The 20,043-nt window shown below is 43.7% G+C and overlaps 1 long non-coding RNA gene across 11 annotated transcripts in view; it reads right to left on the bottom strand.

Annotated features, from left to right (window-relative positions):
* The window catches only part of LOC307181276, a 2,057,065-nt gene that overhangs the window by 403,452 nt on the left and 1,633,570 nt on the right, over nucleotides 1-20,043 (bottom strand). For 10 of the 11 annotated variants that reach the window (XR_013826308.1, XR_013826309.1, XR_013826310.1 and 7 more), the window contains one exon: nucleotides 14,153-14,230. This is a non-coding gene — a long non-coding RNA (uncharacterized lncRNA). Of the gene's footprint in view, nucleotides 1-14,148; nucleotides 14,231-20,043 lie in introns of all 11 variants that reach the window. The other variant, XR_013826311.1, reaches the window with a different exon arrangement.

Raw genomic sequence — 20,043 nt, 5'->3', positions numbered from 1 at the left:
GATTCAGGTATGATGATTCTAACTGAAGTAAGTCACACAGAAAAAGAATCATCATAAGATATCAGTAATACACGGAATGTAAACTTGGCTACACAGGAACTGAATTACAGAACAGAACAGGGTCTCAAATTTAGAAAACCAACTTATGCTTGCTTAAGGGTAAAGGTGAGTTGGGGTGCTGCATAAAACCAGAGATTGAAATGAGCACAGATAAAGTTCCTTAAGCCAAATATGGAATAGACAAGAGCTACTCCTTGCTCAACGAAATGGACTCAACACCGCATATTAAACGTCTAAGAATGTACCTGACTAGCAAGTATCTTAAAACCTATGGATTGCTATGTCTCCAAAAGAGAATCAAGCATGTGTACAGGGGCATAAACGCAGCAGTGATAGGATTGGAGAGGTTCGGTGAGCAAATGAAGACCCTTTGAAGTCATATTGCATGGTACCCATTACACGGGTCTTAACTCTCCAGGTTTAAGGTATTCTTCCTTCAGCTAAAACATGCATGTGGAACCCAAGTATGATCAACCATGTGAACGGGAGACGTGTTCAAATATGTCTCAGTTTTCCTCCCCTGGTACTCGGGTGCAACATTCCAGACGCTTTACTAACACTCTCCCCACTTGGAGAGTCAGTCCCTTTAACCTCCTGTTTGGCCCAGTTTGCAATTTCTGCGGAAGATGAACAGGAATAGCGAGAACCAATGAGAGACTAGCTGGAGGTGTCTGGACGGGCAAATTTAACTCTCATTTCCCACCAGGAAGAGGAAATAACCAAAGGCTCACTGTGCCGTGCCGGAACCAGATTAGGGCCTGAAGCCATCCTGCGGTGTTGTGGCCAGGTCACAAGAAAGCGAGTTGAAGAAAGGAGCTCAGGGGCACTGTAATTCACAAACCTGCAGAGTTATAAATGACAGCTATCGTCCAAAAATAGACTGAAGTAAGGCTGCCAAGAGGACTTGAAAGCGGGGCAGAATTGCAGGAAACCGATTTCAGGAGGTAGACTGGAATTGCATTGAAAGCATAGGAAAAGAGGCAGAACGTCCACAATGATGCACTTGGCCAAAAAGGGCGTATGCGTTTTTTCCTGAATATATTCAGGAAAAAACGCATACGCCCTTTTTGGCCAACCAAGCAAGCTTGCAAAGGAAATCTGCACTACAATGAAGTCTCACTTCCCCCGGGTCAAAAGGGCCATCTGAAAAAAGTGTAAAATCCAGAAAGGCAGGACATGCCATGGAGAACTGGGAGCCTTGTTATGCTGATGGGCGGGATGTAAATTGCCAAGAACCACTTGGGAGAAGTGTATGGTGTTTCCTGAAACAACTAAAAAACAAAGCAACAGAACCTAGCGCACTTCCACTTATGGTCCTATAGCTTAGGGAAATTAAAATGAAAAAGACACAGCCACCCCAAAGTTTGGAACGGCTCTGTTTACAAGAACCTCGTTTACAGTACAAGTTCAACATCGCAGAAAGTGAAAAATGGATAAAGAAGTTGTGGTATTTACTTACAAAGCAATATCACACAGCAATGAAATCTGTGTCATCAGGCCCTTAGCAGCACAATGAGTGGATTCAGGTATGATGATTCTAACTGAAATAAGTCACACAGAAAAAGAAACATCATAAGATATCAGTAATACACGGAATGTAAACTTGGCTACACAGGAACTGAATTACAGAACAGAACAGGGTCTCAAATTTAGAAAACTAACTTATGCTTGCTTAAGGGGAAAGGTGAGTTGGGGTGCTGCATAAAACCAGAGATTGAAATGAGCACAGATAAAGTTCCTTAAGCCAAATATGGAATAGACAAGAGCTACTCCTTGCTCAACGAAATGGACTCAACACCCCATATTAAACGCCTAAGAATGTACCTGACTAGTAAGTATCTTAAAACCTATGGATTGCTATGTCTCCGAAAGAGAATCAAGCATGTGTACAGGGGCATAAACGCAGCAGTGATAGGATTGGAGAGGTTCGGTGAGCAAATGAAGACCCTTTGAAGTCATATTGCATGGTACCCATTCCACGGGTTTCAACTACCCAGGTTTAAGTTATTCTTCCTTCAGCTAAAACATGCATGTGGAACCTAGAGTATGATCAACCATGTGATCGGGAGACGTGTTCAAATATGTCTCAGTTTTCGTACCCTGGTACTCGGGTGCAACATTCCAGACGCTTTACTAACACTCTCCCGACTTGGAGAGTCAGTCCCTTTAACCTCCTGTTTGGCCCAGTTTGCAATTTCTGCGGAAGATGAACAGGAATAGCGAGAACCAATGAGAGGCTAGCTGGAGGTGTCTGGACGGGCAAATTTAACTCTCATTTCCCACCAGGATGAGGAAATAACCAAAGGCTCAGCGGGCGTGCCGGAACCAGATTAGGGCCTGAAGCCATCCTGCGGTGTTGCGGCCAGCTCAAAAGAAAGCGAGTTGAAGAAAGGAGCTCAGGGGCACTGTAATTCACAAACCTGCAGAGTTATAAATGACAGCTATCGTCCAAAAATAGACTGAAGTAAGGCTGCCAAGAGGACTTGAAAGCGGGGCAGAATTGCAGGAAACCGATTTCAGGAGGTAGACTGGAATTGCATTGAAAGCATAGGAAAAGAGGCAGAACGTCCACAATGATGCACTTGGCCAAAAAGGGCGTATGCATTTTTTCCTGAATATATTCAGGAAAAAACGCATACGCCCTTTTTGGCCAACCAAGCAAACTTGCAAAGGAAATCTGCACTACAATGAAGTCTCACTTCCCCCCGGTCAAAAGGGCCATCTGAAAAAAGTGTAAAATCCAGAAAGGCAGGACAGGCCATGGAGAACTGGGAGCCTTGTTATGCTGATGGGAGGGATGTAAATTGCCAACAGACACTCAGGAGAAGTGTATGGTGTTTCCTGAAACATCTAAAAAACAAAGCAACAGAGCCTAGGGCACTGCCACTTATGGTCCTATAGCTTAGGGAAATTAAAATCAAAAAGACACAGCCACCCCAAAGTTTGGGACGCCTCTGTTTACAAGAACCTCGTTTACAGTACAAGTTCAACATCGCAGAAAGTGAAAAATGGATAAAGAAGTTGTGGTATTTACTTACAAAGCAATATCACTCAGCAATGAAATCTATGTCATCAGGCCCTTAGCATCACAATGAGTGGATTCAGGTATGATGATTCTAACTGAAATAAGTCACACAGAAAAAGAAACATCATAAGATATCAGTAATACACGGAATGTAAACTTGGCTACACAGGAACTGAATTACAGAAAAGAACAGGGTCTCAAATTTAGAAAACCAACTTATGCTTGCTTAAGGGTAAAGGTGAGTTGGGGTGCTGCATAAAACCAGAGATTGAAATGAGCACAGATAAAGTTCCTTAAGCCAAATATGGAATAGACAAGAGCTACTCCTTGCTCAACGAAATGGACTCAACACCGCATATTAAACGCCTAAGAATGTACCTGACTAGTAAGTATCTTAAAACCTATGGATTGCTATGTCTCCAAAAGAGAATCAAGCATGTGTACAGGGGCATAAACGCAGCAGTGATAGGATTGGAGAGGTTCGGTGAGCAAATGAAGACCCTTTGAAGTCATATTGCATGGTACCCATTACACGGGTCTCAACTCTCCAGGTTTAAGGTATTCTTCCTTCAGCTAAAACATGCATGTGGAACCCAAGTACGATCAACCATGTGAACGGGAGACGTGTTCAAATATGTCTCAGTTTTCCTCCCCTGGTAATCGGGTGCAACATTCCAGACGCTTTACTAACACTCTCCCCACTTGGAGAGTCAGCGCCTTTAACCTCCTGTTTGGCCCAGTTTGCAATTTCTGCGGAAGATGAACAGGAATAGCGAGAACCAATGAGAGGCTAGCTGGAGGTGTCTGGACGGGCAAATTTAACTCTCATTTCCCAACAGGAAGAGGAAATAACCAAAGGCTCAGCGTGCCGTACCGGAACCAGATTAGGGCCTGAAGCCATCCTGCGGTGTTGCGGCCAGCTCAAAAGAAAGCGAGTTGAAGAAAGGAGCTCAGGGGCACTGTAATTCACAAACCTGCAGAGTTATAAATGACAGCTATCGTCCAAAAATAGACTGAAGTAAGGCTGCCAAGAGGACTTGAAAGCGGGGCAGAATTGCAGGAAACCGATTTCAGGAGGTAGACTGGAATTGCATTGAAAGCATAGGAAAAGAGGCAGAACGTCCACAATGATGCACTTGGCCAAAAAGGGCGTATGCGTTTTTTCCTGAATATATTCAGGAAAAAACGCATACGCCCTTTTTGGCCAACCAAGCAAGCTTGCAAAGGAAATCTGCACTACAATGAAGTCTCACTTCCCCCCGGTCAAAAGGGCCATCTGAAAAAAGTGTAAAATCCAGAAAGGCAGGACAGGCCATGGAGAACTGGGAGCCTTGTTGTGCTGATGGGCGGGATGTAAATTGCCAACAGACACTTGGGATAAGTGTATGGTGTTTCCTGAAACATCTAAAAAACAAAGCAACAGAACCTAGGGCACTTCCACTTATGGTCCTATAGCTTAGGGAAATTAAAATCAAAAAGACACAGCCACCCCAAAGTTTGGAACGGCTCTGTTTATAAGAACCTCGTTTACAGTACAAGTTCAACATTGCAGAAAATGAAAAATGGATAAAGAAGTTGTGGTATTTACTTACAAAGCAATATCACTCAGCAATGAAATCTGTGTCATCAGGCCCTTAGCAGCACAATGAGTGGATTCAGGTATGATGATTCTAACTGAAGTAAGTCACACAGAAAAAGAAACATCATAAGATATCAGTAATACACGGAATGTAAACTTGGCTACACAGGAACTGAATTACAGAACAGAACAGGGTCTCAAATTTAGAAAACCAACTTATGCTTGCTTAAGGGTAAAGGTGAGTTGGGGTGCTGCATAAAAACAGAGATTGAAATGAGCACAGATAAAGTTCCTTAAGTCAAATATGGAATAGACAAGAGCTACTCCTTGCTCAACGAAATGGACTCAACACCGCATATTAAACGCCTAAGAATGTACCTGACTAGTAAGTATCTTAAAACCTATGGATTGCTATGTCTCCAAAAGAGAATCAAGCATGTGTACAGGGGCATAAACGCAGCAGTGATAGGATTGGAGAGGTTCGGTGAGCAAATGAAGACCCTTTGAAGTCATATTGCATGGTACCCATTACACGGGTTTCAACTACCCAGGTTTAAGGTATTCTTCCTTCAGCTAAAACATGCATGTGGAACCCAAGTATGATCAACCATGTGAACGGGAGACGTGTTCAAATATGTCTCAGTTTTCCTCCCCTGGTACTCGGGTGCAACATTCCAGACGCTTTACTAACACTCTCCACACTTGGAGAGTCAGCGCCTTTAACCTCCTGTTTGGCCCAGTTTGCAATTTCTGCGGAAGATGAACAGGAATAGCGAGAACCAATGAGAGGCTAGCTGGAGGTGTCTGGACGGGCAAATTTAACTCTCATTTCCCAACAGGAAGAGGAAATAACCAAAGGCTCAGCGTGCCGTACCGGAACCAGATTAGGGCCTGAAGCCATCCTGCGGTGTTGCGGCCAGCTCAAAAGAAAGCGAGTTGAAGAAAGGAGCTCAGGGGCACTGTAATTCACAAACCTGCAGAGTTATAAATGACAGCTATCGTCCAAAAATAGACTGAAGTAAGGCTGCCAAGAGGACTTGAAAGCGGGGCAGAATTGCAGGAAACCGATTTCAGGAGGTAGACTGGAATTGCATTGAAAGCATAGGAAAAGAGGCAGAACGTCCACAATGATGCACTTGGCCAAAAAGGGCGTATGCGTTTTTTCCTGAATATATTCAGGAAAAAACGCATACGCCCTTTTTGGCCAACCAAGCAAGCTTGCAAAGGAAATCTGCACTACAATGAAGTCTCACTTCCCCCCGGTCAAAAGGGCCATCTGAAAAAAGTGTAAAATCCAGAAAGGCAGGACAGGCCATGGAGAACTGGGAGCCTTGTTGTGCTGATGGGCGGGATGTAAATTGCCAACAGACACTTGGGATAAGTGTATGGTGTTTCCTGAAACATCTAAAAAACAAAGCAACAGAACCTAGGGCACTTCCACTTATGGTCCTATAGCTTAGGGAAATTAAAATCAAAAAGACACAGCCACCCCAAAGTTTGGAACGGCTCTGTTTACAAGAACCTCGTTTACAGTACAAGTTCAACATCGCAGAAAGTGAAAAATGGATAAAGAAGTTGTGGTATTTACTTACAAAGCAATATCACTCAGCAATGAAATCTGTGTCATCAGGCCCTTAGCAGCACAATGAGTGGATTCAGGTATGATGATTCTAACTGAAGTAAGTCACACAGAAAAAGAAACATCATAAGATATCAGTAATACACGGAATGTAAACTTGGCTACACAGGAACTGAATTAGAGAACAGAACAGGGACTCAAATTTAGAAAACCAACTTATGCTTGCTTAAGGGTAAAGGTGAGTTGGGGTGCTGCATAAAACCAGAGATTGAAATGAGCACAGATAAAGTTCCTTAAGTCAAATATGGAATAGACAAGAGCTACTCCTTGCTCAACGAAATGGACTCAACACCGCATATTAAACGCCTAAGAATGTACCTGACTAGTAAGTATCTTAAAACCTATGGATTGCTATGTCTCCGAAAGAGAATCAAGCATGTGTACAGGGGCATAAACGCAGCAGTGATAGGATTGGAGAGGTTCGGTGAGCAAATGAAGACCCTTTGAAGTCATATTGCATGGTACCCATTCCAAGGGTCTCAACTACCCAGGTTTAAGGTATTCTTCCTTCAGCTAAAACATGCATGTGGAACCCAAGTATGATCAACCATGTGAACGGGAGACGTGTTCAAATATGTCTCAGTTTTCCTCCCCTCGTACTCGGGTGCAACATTCCAGACGCTTTACTAACACTCTCCCCACTTGGAGAGTCAGCGCCTTTAACCTCCTGTTTGGCCCAGTTTGCAATTTCTGAGGAAGATGAACAGGAATAGCGAGAACCAATGAGAGGCTAGCTGGAGGTGTCTGGACGGACAAATTTAACTCTCATTTCCCACCAGGAAGAGGAAATAACCAAAGGCTCAGCGTGCCGTACCAGAACCAGATTAGGGCCTGAAGCCATCCTGCGGTGTTGCGGCCAGGTCACAAGAAAGCGAGTTGAAGAAAGGAGCTCAGGGGCACTGTAATTCACAAACCTGCAGAGTTATAAATGACAGCTATCGTCCAAAAATAGACTGAAGTAAGGCTGCCAAGAGGACTTGAAAGCGGGGCAGAATTGCAGGAAACCGATTTCAGGAGGTAGACTGGAATTGCATTGAAAGCATAGGAAAAGAGGCAGAACGTCCACAATGATGCACTTGGCCAAAAAGGGCGTATGCGTTTTTTCCTGAATATATTCAGGAAAAAACGCATACGCCCTTTTTGGCCAACCAAGCAAGCTTGCAAAGGAAATCTGCACTACAATGAAGTCTCACTTCCCCCCGGTCAAAAGGGCCATCTGAAAAAAGTGTAAAATCCAGAAAGGCAGGACAGGCCATGGAGAACTGGGAGCCTTGTTATGCTGATGGGCGGGATGTAAATTGCCAACAACCACTCGGGAGAAGTGTATGGTGTTTCCTGAAACATCTAAAAAACAAAGCAACAGAACCTAGGGCACTTCCACTTATGGTCCTATAGCTTAGGGAAATTAAAATCAAAAAGACACAGCCACCCCAAAGTTTGGAACGGCTCTGTTTATAAGAACCTCGTTTACAGTACAAGTTCAACATTGCAGAAAATGAAAAATGGATAAAGAAGTTGTGGTATTTACTTACAAAGCAATATCACTCAGCAATGAAATCTGTGTCATCAGGCCCTTAGCAGCACAATGAGTGGATTCAGGTATGATGATTCTAACTGAAGTAAGTCACAGAGAAAAAGAAACATCATAAGATATCAGTAATACACGGAATGTAAACTTGGCTACACAGGAACTGAATTACAGAACAGAACAGGGTCTCAAATTTAGAAAACCAACTTATGCTTGCTTAAGGGTAAAGGTGAGTTGGGGTGCTGCATAAAAACAGAGATTGAAATGAGCACAGATAAAGTTCCTTAAGTCAAATATGGAATAGACAAGAGCTACTCCTTGCTCAACGAAATGGACTCAACACCGCATATTAAACGCCTAAGAATGTACCTGACTAGTAAGTATCTTAAAACCTATGGATTGCTATGTCTCCAAAAGAGAATCAAGCATGTGTACAGGGGCATAAACGCAGCAGTGATAGGATTGGAGAGGTTCGGTGAGCAAATGAAGACCCTTTGAAGTCATATTGCATGGTACCCATTACACGGGTTTCAACTACCCAGGTTTAAGGTATTCTTCCTTCAGCTAAAACATGCATGTGGAACCCAAGTATGATCAACCATGTGAACGGGAGACGTGTTCAAATATGTCTCAGTTTTCCTCCCCTGGTACTCGGGTGCAACATTCCAGACGCTTTACTAACACTCTCCACACTTGGAGAGTCAGCGCCTTTAACCTCCTGTTTGGCCCAGTTTGCAATTTCTGCGGAAGATGAACAGGAATAGCGAGAACCAATGAGAGCCTAGCTGGAGGTGTCTGGACGGGCAAATTTAACTCTCATTTCCCACCAGGAAAAGGAAATAACCAAAGGCTCAGCGTGCCGTGCCGGAACCAGATTAGGCCCTGAAGCCATCCTGCGGTGTTGCGGCCAGGTCACAAGAAAGCAAGTTGAAGAAAGGAGCTCAGGGGCACTGTAATTCACAAACCTGCAGAGTTATAAATGACAGCTATCGTCCAAAAATAGACTGAAGTAAGGCTGCCAAGAGGACTTGAAAGCGGGGCAGAATTGCAGGAAACCGATTTCAGGAGGTAGACTGGAATTGCATTGAAAGCATAGGAAAAGAGGCAGAACGTCCACAATGATGCACTTGGCCAAAAAGGGCGTATGCGTTTTTTCCTGAATATATTCAGGAAAAAACGCATACGGCCTTTTTGGCCAACCAAGCAAGCTTGCAAAGGAAATCTGCACTACAATGAAGTCTCACTTCCCCCCGGTCAAAAGGGCCATCTGAAAAAAGTGTAAAATCCAGAAAGGCAGGACAGGCCATGGAGAACTGGGAGCCTTGTTATGCTGATGGGCGGGATGTAAATTGCCAACAGACACTCGGGAGAAGTGTATGGTGTTTCCTGAAACATCTAAAAAACAAAGCAACAGAGCCTAGGGCACTGCCACTTATGGTCCTATAGCTTAGGGAAATTAAAATCAAAAAGACACAGCCACCCCAAAGTTTGGGATGCCTCTGTTTACAAGAACCTCGTTTACAGTACAAGTTCAACATCGCAGAAAGTGATAAATGGATAAAGAAGTTGTGGTATTTACTTACAAAGCAATATCACTCATCAATGAAATCTATGTCATCAGTCCCTTAGCATCACAATGAGTGGATTCAGGTATGATGATTCTAACTGAAATAAGTCACACAGAAAAAGAAACATCATAAGATATCAGTAATACACGGAATGTAAACTTGGCTACACAGGAACTGAATTACAGAACAGAACAGGGTCTCAAATTTAGAAAACCAACTTATGCTTGCTTAAGGGTAAAGGTGAGTTGGGGTGCTGCATAAAACCAGAGATTGAAATGAGCACAGATAAAGTTCCTTAAGTCAAATATGGAATAGACAAGAGCTACTCCTTGCTCAACGAAATGGACTCAACACCGCATATTAAACGCCTAAGAATGTACCTGACTAGTAAGTATCGTAAAACCTATGGATTGCTATGTCTCCAAAAGAGAATCAAGCATGTGTACAGGGGCATAAACGCAGCAGTGATAGGATTGGAGAGGTTCGGTGAGCAAATGAAGACCCTTTGAAGTCATATTGCATGGTACCCATTCCAAGGGTCTCAACTACCCAGGTTTAAGGTATTCTTCCTTCAGCTAAAACATGCATGTGGAACCCAAGTATGATCAACCATGTGAACGGGAGACGTGTTCAAATATGTCTCAGTTTTCCTCCCCTCGTACTCGGGTGCAACATTCCAGACGCTTTACTAACACTCTCCCCACTTGGAGAGTCAGCGCCTTTAACCTCCTGTTTGGCCCAGTTTGCAATTTCTGAGGAAGATGAACAGGAATAGCGAGAACCAATGAGAGGCTAGCTGGAGGTGTCTGGACGGGCAAATTTAACTCTCATTTCCCACCAGGAAGAGGAAATAACCAAAGGCTCAGCGTGCCGTACCGGAACCAGATTAGGGCCTGAAGCCATCCTGCGGTGTTGCGGCCAGGTCACAAGAAAGCGAGTTGAAGAAAGGAGCTCAGGGGCACTGTAATTCACAAACCTGCAGAGTTATAAATGACAGCTATCGTCCAAAAATAGACTGAAGTAAGGCTGCCAAGAGGACTTGAAAGCGGGGCAGAATTGCAGGAAACCGATTTCAGGAGGTAGACTGGAATTGCATTGAAAGCATAGGAAAAGAGGCAGAACGTCCACAATGATGCACTTGGCCAAAAAGGGCATATGCGTTTTTTCCTGAATATATTCAGGAAAAAACGCATACGCCCTTTTTGGCCAACCAAGCAAGCTTGCAAAGGAAATCTGCACTACAATGAAGTCTCACTTCCCCCCGGTCAAAAGGGCCATCTGAAAAAAGTGTAAAATCCAGAAAGGCAGGACAGGCCATGGAGAACTGGGAGCCTTGTTATGCTGATGGGCGGGATGTAAATTGCCAACAACCACTCGGGAGAAGTGTATGGTGTTTCCTGAAACATCTAAAAAACAAAGCAACAGAACCTAGGGCACTTCCACTTATGGTCCTATAGCTTAGGGAAATTAAAATCAAAAAGACACAGCCACCCCAAAGTTTGGAACGGCTCTGTTTATAAGAACCTCGTTTACAGTACAAGTTCAACATTGCAGAAAGTGAAAAATGGATAAAGAAGTTGTGGTATTTACTTACAAAGCAATATCACTCAGCAATGAAATCTGTGTCATCAGGCCCTTAGCAGCACAATGAGTGGATTCAGGTATGATGATTCTAACTGAAGTAAGTCACACAGAAAAAGAAACATCATAAGATATCAGTAATACACGGAATGTAAACTTGGCTACACAGGAACTGAATTACAGAACAGAACAGGGTCTCAAATTTAGAAAACCAACTTATGCTTGCTTAAGGGTAAAGGTGAGTTAGGGTGCTGCATAAAAACAGAGATTGAAATGAGCACAGATAAAGTTCCTTAAGTCAAATATGGAATAGACAAGAGCTACTCCTTGCTCAACGAAATGGACTCAACACCCCATATTAAACGCCTAAGAATATTCCTGACTAGTAAGTATCTTAAAACCTATGGATTGCTATGTCTCCGAAAGAGAATCAAGCATGTGTACAGGGGCATAAACGCAGCAGTGATAGGATTGGAGAGGTTCGGTGAGCAAATGAAGACCCTTTGAAGTCATATTGCATGGTACCCATTCCACGGGTTTCAACTACCCAGGTTTAAGGTATTCTTCCTTCAGCTAAAACATGCATGTGGAACCTAGAGTATGATCAACCATGTGATCGGGAGACGTGTTCAAATATGTCTCAGTTTTCGTACCCTGGTACTCGGGTGCAACATTCCAGACGCTTTACTAACACTCTCCCGACTTGGAGAGTCAGTCCCTTTAACCTCCTGTTTGGCCCAGTTTGCAATTTCTGCGGAAGATGAACAGGAATAGCGAGAACCAATGAGAGACTAGCTGGAGGTGTCTGGACGGGCAAATTTAACTCTCATTTCCCACCAGGAAGAGGAATTAACCAAAGGCTCTGCGTGCCGTGCCAGAACCAGATTAGGGCCTGAAGCCATCCTGCGGTGTTGCGGCCAGGTCACAAGAAAGCGAGTTGAAGAAAGGAGCTCAGGGGCACTGTAATTCACAAACCTGCAGAGTTATAAATGACAGCTATCGTCCAAAAATAGACTGAAGTAAGGCTGCCAAGAGGACTTGAAAGCAGGGCAGAATTGCAGGAAACCGATTTCAGGAGGTAGACTGGAATTGCATTGAAAGCATAGGAAAAGAGGCAGAACGTCCACAATGATGCACTTGGCCAAAAAGGGCGTATGCGTTTTTTCCTGAATATATTCAGGAAAAAACGCATACGCCCTTTTTGGCCAACCAAGCAAGCTTGCAAAGGAAATCTGCACTACAATGAAGTCTCACTTCCCCCTGGTCAAAAGGGCCATCTGAAAAAAGTGTAAAATCCAGAAAGGCAACAGGCCATTGAGAACTGGGAGCCTTGTTATGCTGATGGGCGGGATGTAATTTGGCAACAGACACTTGGGAGAAGAGTATGGTGTTTCCTGAAACATCTAAAAAACAAAGCAACAGAGCCTAGGGCACTTCCACTTATGGTCCTATAGCTTAGGGAAATTAAAATCAAAAAGACAGAGCCACCCCAAAGTTTGGAACGGCTCTGTTTACAAGAACCTCGTTTACAGTACAAGTTCAACATCGCAGAAAGTGAAAAATGGATAAAGAACTTGTGGTATTTACGTACAATGCAGTATCACTCAGCAATGAAATCTATGTCATCAGGCCCGTAGCAGCATAATGAGTAGATTCAGGTACGATGATTCTAACTGACATAAGTCACACAGAAGAAGAAACATCATAAGATATTACTAATACACGGAATGTAAACTTGGCTACACAGGAACTGAATTCCAAAACAGAACAGGTTCTCAGATTTAGAAAACCAACTTATGCTTGCTTAAGGGGAAAGGTGAGTTGGGTTGCTGCATAAAACCAGAGATTGAAATGAGCACAGATAAAGTTCCTTAAGCCAAATATGGAATAGACAAGAGCTACTCCTTGCTCAACGAAATGGACTCAACACCGCATATTAAACGCCTAAGAATGTACCTGACTAGTAAGTATCTTAAAACCTATGGATTGCTATGTCTCCGAAAGAGAATCAAGCATGTGTACAGGGGCATAAACGCAGCAGTGATAGGATTGGAGAGGTTCGGTGAGCAAATGAAGACCCTTTGAAGTCATATTGCATGGTACCCATTCCAAGGGTCTCAACTACCCAGGTTTTAGGTATTCTTCCTTCAGCTAAAACATGCATGTGGAACCCAGAGTATGATCAACCATGTGATCGGGAGACGTGTTCAAATATGTCTTCAGTTTTCCTCCCCTGGTACTCGGGTGCAACATTCCAGACGCTTTACTAACACTCTCCCCACTTGGAGAGTCAGCGCCTTTAACCTCCTGTTTGGCCCAGTTTGCAATTTCTGAGGAAGATGAACAGGAATAGCGAGAACCAATGAGAGGCTAGCTGGAGGTGTCTGGACGGGCAAATTTAACTCTCATTTCCCAACAGGAAGAGGAAATAACCAAAGGCTCAGCGTGCCGTACCGGAACCAGATTAGGGCCTGAAGCCATCCTGCGGTGTTGCGGCCAGGTCACAAGAAAGCGAGTTGAAGAAAGGAGCTCAGGGGCGCTGTAATTCACAAACCTGCAGAGTTATAAATGACAGCTATCGTCCAAAAATAGACTGAAGTAAGGCTGCCAAGAGGACTTGAAAGCGGGGCAGAATTGCAGGAAACCGATTTCAGGAGGTAGACTGGAATTGCATTGAAAGCATAGGAAAAGAGGCAGAACGTCCACAATGATGCACTTGGCCAAAAAGGGCGTATGCGTTTTTTCCTGAATATATTCAGGAAAAAACGCATACGCCCTTTTTGGCCAACCAAGCAAGCTTGCAAAGGAAATCTGCACTACAATGAAGTCTCACTTCCCCCCGGTCAAAAGGGCCATCTGAAAAAAGTGTAAAATCCAGAAAGGCAGGACAGGCCATGGAGAACTGGGAGCCTTGTTATGCTGATGGGCGGGATGTAAATTGCCAACAACCACTCGGGAGAAGTGTATGGTGTTTCCTGAAACATCTAAAAAACAAAGCAACAGAACCTAGGGCACTTCCACTTATGGTCCTATAGCTTAGGGAAATTAAAATCAAAAAGACACAGCCACCCCAAAGTTTGGAACGGCTCTGTTTACAAGAACCTCGTTTACAGTACAAGTTCAACATCGCAGAAAGTGAAAAATGGATAAAGAAGTTGTGGTATTTACTTACAAAGCAATATCACTCAGCCATGAAATCTGTGTCATCAGGCCCTTAGCAGCACAATGAGTGGATTCAGGTATGATGATTCTAAATGAAATAAGTCACACAGAAAAAGAAACATCATAAGATATCAGTAATACACGGATTGTAAACTTGGCTACACAGGAACTGAATTACAGAACAGAACAGGGTCTCAAATTTAGAAAACCAACTTATGCTTGCTTAAGGGGAAAGGTGAGTTGGGGTGCTGCATAAAACCAGAGATTGAAATGAGCACAGATAAAGTTCCTTAAGTCAAATATGGAATAGACAAGAGCTACTCCTTGCTCAACGAAATGGACTCAACACCGCATATTAAACGCCTAAGAATGTACCTGACTAGTAAGTATCGTAAAACCTATGGATTGCTATGTCTCCAAAAGAGAATCAAGCATGTGTACAGGGGCATAAACGCAGCAGTGATAGGATTGGAGAGGTTCGGTGAGCAAATGAAGACCCTTTGAAGTCATATTGCATGGTACCCATTACACGGGTCTCAACTCTGCAGGTTTAAGGTATTCTTCCTTCAGCTAAAACATGCATGTGGAACCCAGAGTATGATGAACCATGTGAACGGGAGACGTGTTCAAATATGTCTTCAGTTTTCCTCCCCTGGTACTCGGGTGCAACATTCCAGACGCTTTACTAACACTCTCCCCACTTGGAGAGTCAGCGCCTTTAACCTCCTGTTTGGCCCAGTTTGCAATTTCTGCGGAAGATGAACAGGAATAGCGAGAACCAATGAGAGACTAGCTGGAGGTGTCTGGACGGGCAAATTTAACTCTCATTTCCCACCAGGAAGAGGAAATAACCAAAGGCTCAGCGTGCCGTACCGGAACCATATTAGGGCCTGAAGCCATCCTGCGGTGTTGCGGCCAGCTCAAAAGAAACCGAGTTGAAGAAAGGAGCTCAGGGGCACTGTAATTCACAAACCTGCAGAGTTATAAATGACAGCTATCGTCCAAAAATAGACTGAAGTAAGGCTGCCAAGAGGACTTGAAAGCGGAGCAGAATTGCAGGAAACCGATTTCAGGAGGTAGACTGGAATTGCATTGAAAGCATAGGAAAAGAGGCAGAACGTCCACAATGATGCACTTGGCCTAAAAGTGCGTATGCGTTTTTTCCTGAATATATTCAGGAAAAAACGCATACGCCCTTTTTGGCCAACCAAGCAAGCTTGCAAAGGAAATCTGCACTACAATGAAGTCTCACTTCCCCCAGGTCAAAAGGGCCATCTGAAAAAAGTGTAAAATCCAGAAAGGCAGGACAGGCCATGGAGAACTGGGAGCCTTGTTATGCTGATGGGCGGGATGTAAATTGCCAACAACCACTCGGGAGAAGTGTATGGTGTTTCCTAAAACATCTAAAAAACAAAGCAACAGAACCTAGGGCACTTCCACTTATGGTCCTATAGCTTAGGGAAATTAAAATCAAAAAGACACAGCCACCCCAAAGTTTGGAACGGCTCTGTTTACAAGAACCTCTTTTACAGTACAAGTTCAACATTGCAGAAAGTGAAAAATGGATAAAGAAGTTGTGGTATTTACTTACAAAGCAATATCACTCAGCAATGAAATCTGTGTCATCAGGCCCTTAGCAGCACAATGAGTGGATTCAGGTATGATGATTCTAACTGAAGTAAGTCACACAGAAAAAGAAACATCATAAGATATCAGTAATACACGGAATGTAAACTTGGCTACACAGGAACTGAATTACAGAACAGAACAGGGTCTCAAATTTAGAAAACCAACTTATGCTTGCTTAAGGGTAAAGGTGAGTTGGGGTGCTGCATAAAACCAGAGATTGAAATGAGCACAGATAAAGTTCCTTAAGTCAAATATGGAATAGACAAGAGCTACTCCTTGCTCAACGAAATGGACTCAACACCGCATATTAAACGCCTAAGAATGTACCTGACTAGTAAGTATCGTAAAACCTATGGATTGCTATGTCTCCAAAAGAGAATCAAGCTTGTGTACAGGGGCATAAACGCAGCAGTGATAGGATTGGAGAGGTTCGGTGAGCAAATGAAGACCCTTTGAAGTCATATTGCATGGTACCCATTACACGGGTCTTAACTCTCCAGGTTTAAGGTATTCTTCCTTCAGCTAAAACATGCATGTGGAACCCAAGTATGATCAACCATGTGAACGGGAGACGTGTTCAAATATGTCTCAGTTTTCCTCCCCTGGTACTCGGGTGCAACATTCCAGACGCTTTACTAACACTCTCCCCACTTGGAGAGTCAGCGCCTTTAACCTCCTGTTTGGCACAGTTTGCAATTTCTGCGGAAGATGAACAGGAATAGCGAGAACCAATGAGAGACTAGCTGGAGGTGTCTGGACGGGCAAATTTAACTCTCATTTCCCACCAGGAAGAGGAAATAACCAAAGGCTCAGCGTGCCGTGCCGGAACCAGATTAGGGCCTGAAGCCATCCTGCGGTGTTGCGGCCAGGTCACAAGAAAGCGAGTTGAAGAAAGGAGCTCAGGGGCACTGTAATTCACAAACCTGCAGAGTTATAAATGACAGCTATCGTCCAAAAATAGACTGAAGTAAGGCTGCCAAGAGGACTTGAAAGCGGGGCAGAATTGCAGGGAACCGATTTCAGGAGGTAGACTGGAATTGCATTGAAAGCATAGGAAAAGAGGCAGAACGTCCACAATGATGCACTTGGCCAAAAAGGGCGTATGCGTTTTTTCCTGAATATATTCATGAAAAAACGCATACGCCCTTTTTGGCCAACCAAGCAAGCTTGCAAAGGAAATCTGCACTACAATGAAGTCTCACTTCCCCCCTGTCAAAAGGGCCATCTGAAAAAAGTGTAATATCCAGAAAGGAAGGACAGGCCATGGAGAACTGGGAGCCTTGTTATGCTGATGGGCGGGATGTAAATTGCCAACAGACACTCGGGAGAAGTGTATGGTGTTTCCTGAAACATCTAAAAAACAAAGCAACAGAGCCTAGGGCACTTCCACTTATGGTCCTATAGGTTAGGGAAATTAAAATCAAAAAGACACAGCCACCCCAAAGTTTGGGACGCCTCTGTTTACAAGAACCTCGTTTACAGTACAAGTTCAACATCGCAGAAAGTGAAAAATGGATAAAGAAGTTGTGGTATTCACTTACAAAGCAATATCACTCAGCAATGAAATCTATGTCATCAGGCCCTTAGCAGCACAATGAGTGGATTCACGTATGATGATTCTAACTGAAATAAGTAACACAGAAAAAGAAACATCATAAGATATCAGTAATACACGGAATGGAAACTTGGCTACACAGGAACTGAATTACAGAACAGAACAGGGTCTCAAATTTAGAAAAACAACTTATGCTTGCTTAAGGGTAAAGTTGAGTTGGGGTGCTGCATAAAACCAGAGATTGAAATGAGCACAGATAAAGTTCCTTAAGCCAAATATGGAATAGACAAGAGCTACTCCTTGCTCAACGAAATGGACTCAACACCCCATATTAAACGCCTAAGAATGTACATGACTTGTAAGTATCTTAAAACCTATGGATTGCTATGTCTCCGAAAGAGAATCAAGCATGTGTACAGGGGTATAAACGCAGCAGTGATAGGATTGGAGAGGTTCGGTGAGCAAATGAAGACCCTTTGAAGTCATATTGCATGGTACCCATTCCACGGGTTTCAACTACCCAGGTTTAAGGTATTTTTCCTTCAGCTAAAACATGCATGTGGAACCTAGAGTATGATCAACCATGTGATCGGGCGACGTGTTCAAATATGTCTCAGTTTTCCTCCCCTGGTACTCGGGTGCAACATTCCAGACGCTTTACTAACACTCTCCCCTCTTGGAGAGTCAGTCCCTTTAACCTCCTGTTTGGCCCAGTTTGCAATTTCTGCGGAAGATGAACAGGAATAGCGAGAACCAATGAGAGGCTAGCTGGAGGTGTCTGGACGGGCAAATTTAACTCTCATTTCCCACCAGGAAGAGGAATTAACCAAAGGCTCAGCATGCCGGGCCGGAACCAGATTAGGGCCTGAAGCCATCCTGCGGTGTTGCGGCCAGGTCACAAGAAAGCGAGTTGAAGAAAGGAGCTCAGGGGCACTGTCATTCACAAACCTGCAGAGTTATAAATGACAGCTATCGTCCAAAAATAGACTGAAGTAAGGCTGCAAAGAGGACTTGAAAGCGGGGCAGAATTGCAGGAAACCGATTTCAGGAGGTAGACTGGAATTGCATTGAAAGCATAGGAAAAGAGGCAGAACGTCCACAATGATGCACTTGGCCAAAAAGGGCGTATGCGTTTTTTCCTGAATATATTCAGGAAAAAACGCATACGCCCTTTTTGGCCAACCAAGCAAGCTTGCAAAGGAAATGTGCACTACAATGAAGTCTCACTTCCCCCCGTTTAAAAGGGCCATCTGAAAAAAGTGTAAAATCCAGAAAGGCAGGACAGGCCATGGAGAACTGGGAGCCTTGTTATGCTGAAGGGCGGGATATAAATTGCGAACAACCACAAGGGAGAAGTGTATGGTGTTTCCTGAAACATCTAAAAAACAAAGCAACAGAGCCTAGGGCACTTCCACTTATGGTCCTATAGCTTAGGGAATTTAAAATCAAAAAGACACAGCCACCCCAAAGTTTGGAACGGCTCTGTTTACAAGAACCTCGTTTAAAACGCAAGTTCAACATCGCAGAAAGTGAAAAATGGATAAAAAAGTTGTGGTATTTACTTACAAAGCAATATCACTCAGCAATGAAATCTGTCTCATCAGGCCCTTAGCAGCACAATGAGTGGATTCAGGTATGATGATTCTAACAAATAAGTCACACAGAAAAAGAAACATCATAAGATATCAGTAATACACAGAATGTAAACTTGGCTACACAGGAACTGAATTACAGAACAGAACAGGGTCTCAAATTTAGAAAACCAACTTATGCTTGCTTAAGGGGAAAGGTGAGTTGGGGTGCTGCATAAAACCAGAGATTGAAATGAGCACAGATCAAGTTCCTTAAGCCAAATATGGAATAGACAAGAGCTACTCCTTGCTCAACGAAATGGACTCAACACCGCATATTAAACGCCTAAGAATGTACCTGACTAGTAAGTATCTTAAAACCTATGGATTGCTATGTCTCTGAAAGAGAATCATGCATGTGTACAGGGGCATAAACGCAGCAGTGATAGGATTGGAGAGGTTCGGTGAGCAAATGAAGACCCTTTGAAGTCATATTGCATGGTACCCATTACACGGGTCTCAACTCTCCAGGTTTAAGGTATTCTTCCTTCAGCTAAAACATGCATGTGGAACCCAGAGTATGATCAACCGTGTGATCGGGAGACATGTTCAAATATGTCTCAGTTTTCGTACCCTGGTACTCGGGTGCAACATTCCAGACGCTTTACTAACACTCTCCCCACTTGGAGAGTCAGCGCCTTTAACCTCCTGTTTGGCCCAGTTTGCAATTTCTGCAGTAGATGAACAGGAATAGGGAGAACCAATGAGAGACTAGCTGGAGGTGTCTGGACGGGCAAATTTAACTCTCATTTCCCACCAGGAAGAGGAAATAACCAAAGGCTCAGCGTGCCGTGCCGGAACCAGATTAGGGCCTGAAGCCATCCTGCGGTGTTGCGGCCAGCTCAAAAGAAAGCGAGTTGAAGAAAGGAATTCAGGGGCACTGTAATTCACAAACCTGCAGAGTTATAAATGACAGCTATCGTCCAAAAATAGACTGAAGTAAGGCTGCCAAGAGGACTTGAAAGGGGGGCAGAATTGCAGGAAACCGATTTCAGGAGGTAGACTGGAATTGCATTGAAAGCATAGGAAAAGAGGCAGAACGTCCACAATGATGCACTTGGCCAAAAAGGGCGTATGCGTTTTTTC

This window comes from Stenella coeruleoalba (assembly GCF_951394435.1).
Source record: "Stenella coeruleoalba genome assembly, contig: scaffold_52, whole genome shotgun sequence".
NCBI lineage: Eukaryota > Metazoa > Chordata > Mammalia > Artiodactyla > Delphinidae > Stenella > Stenella coeruleoalba.
Note: the sequence above shows the minus strand (reverse complement) of the source record. Positions and strands in the feature narration are given on the sequence as shown.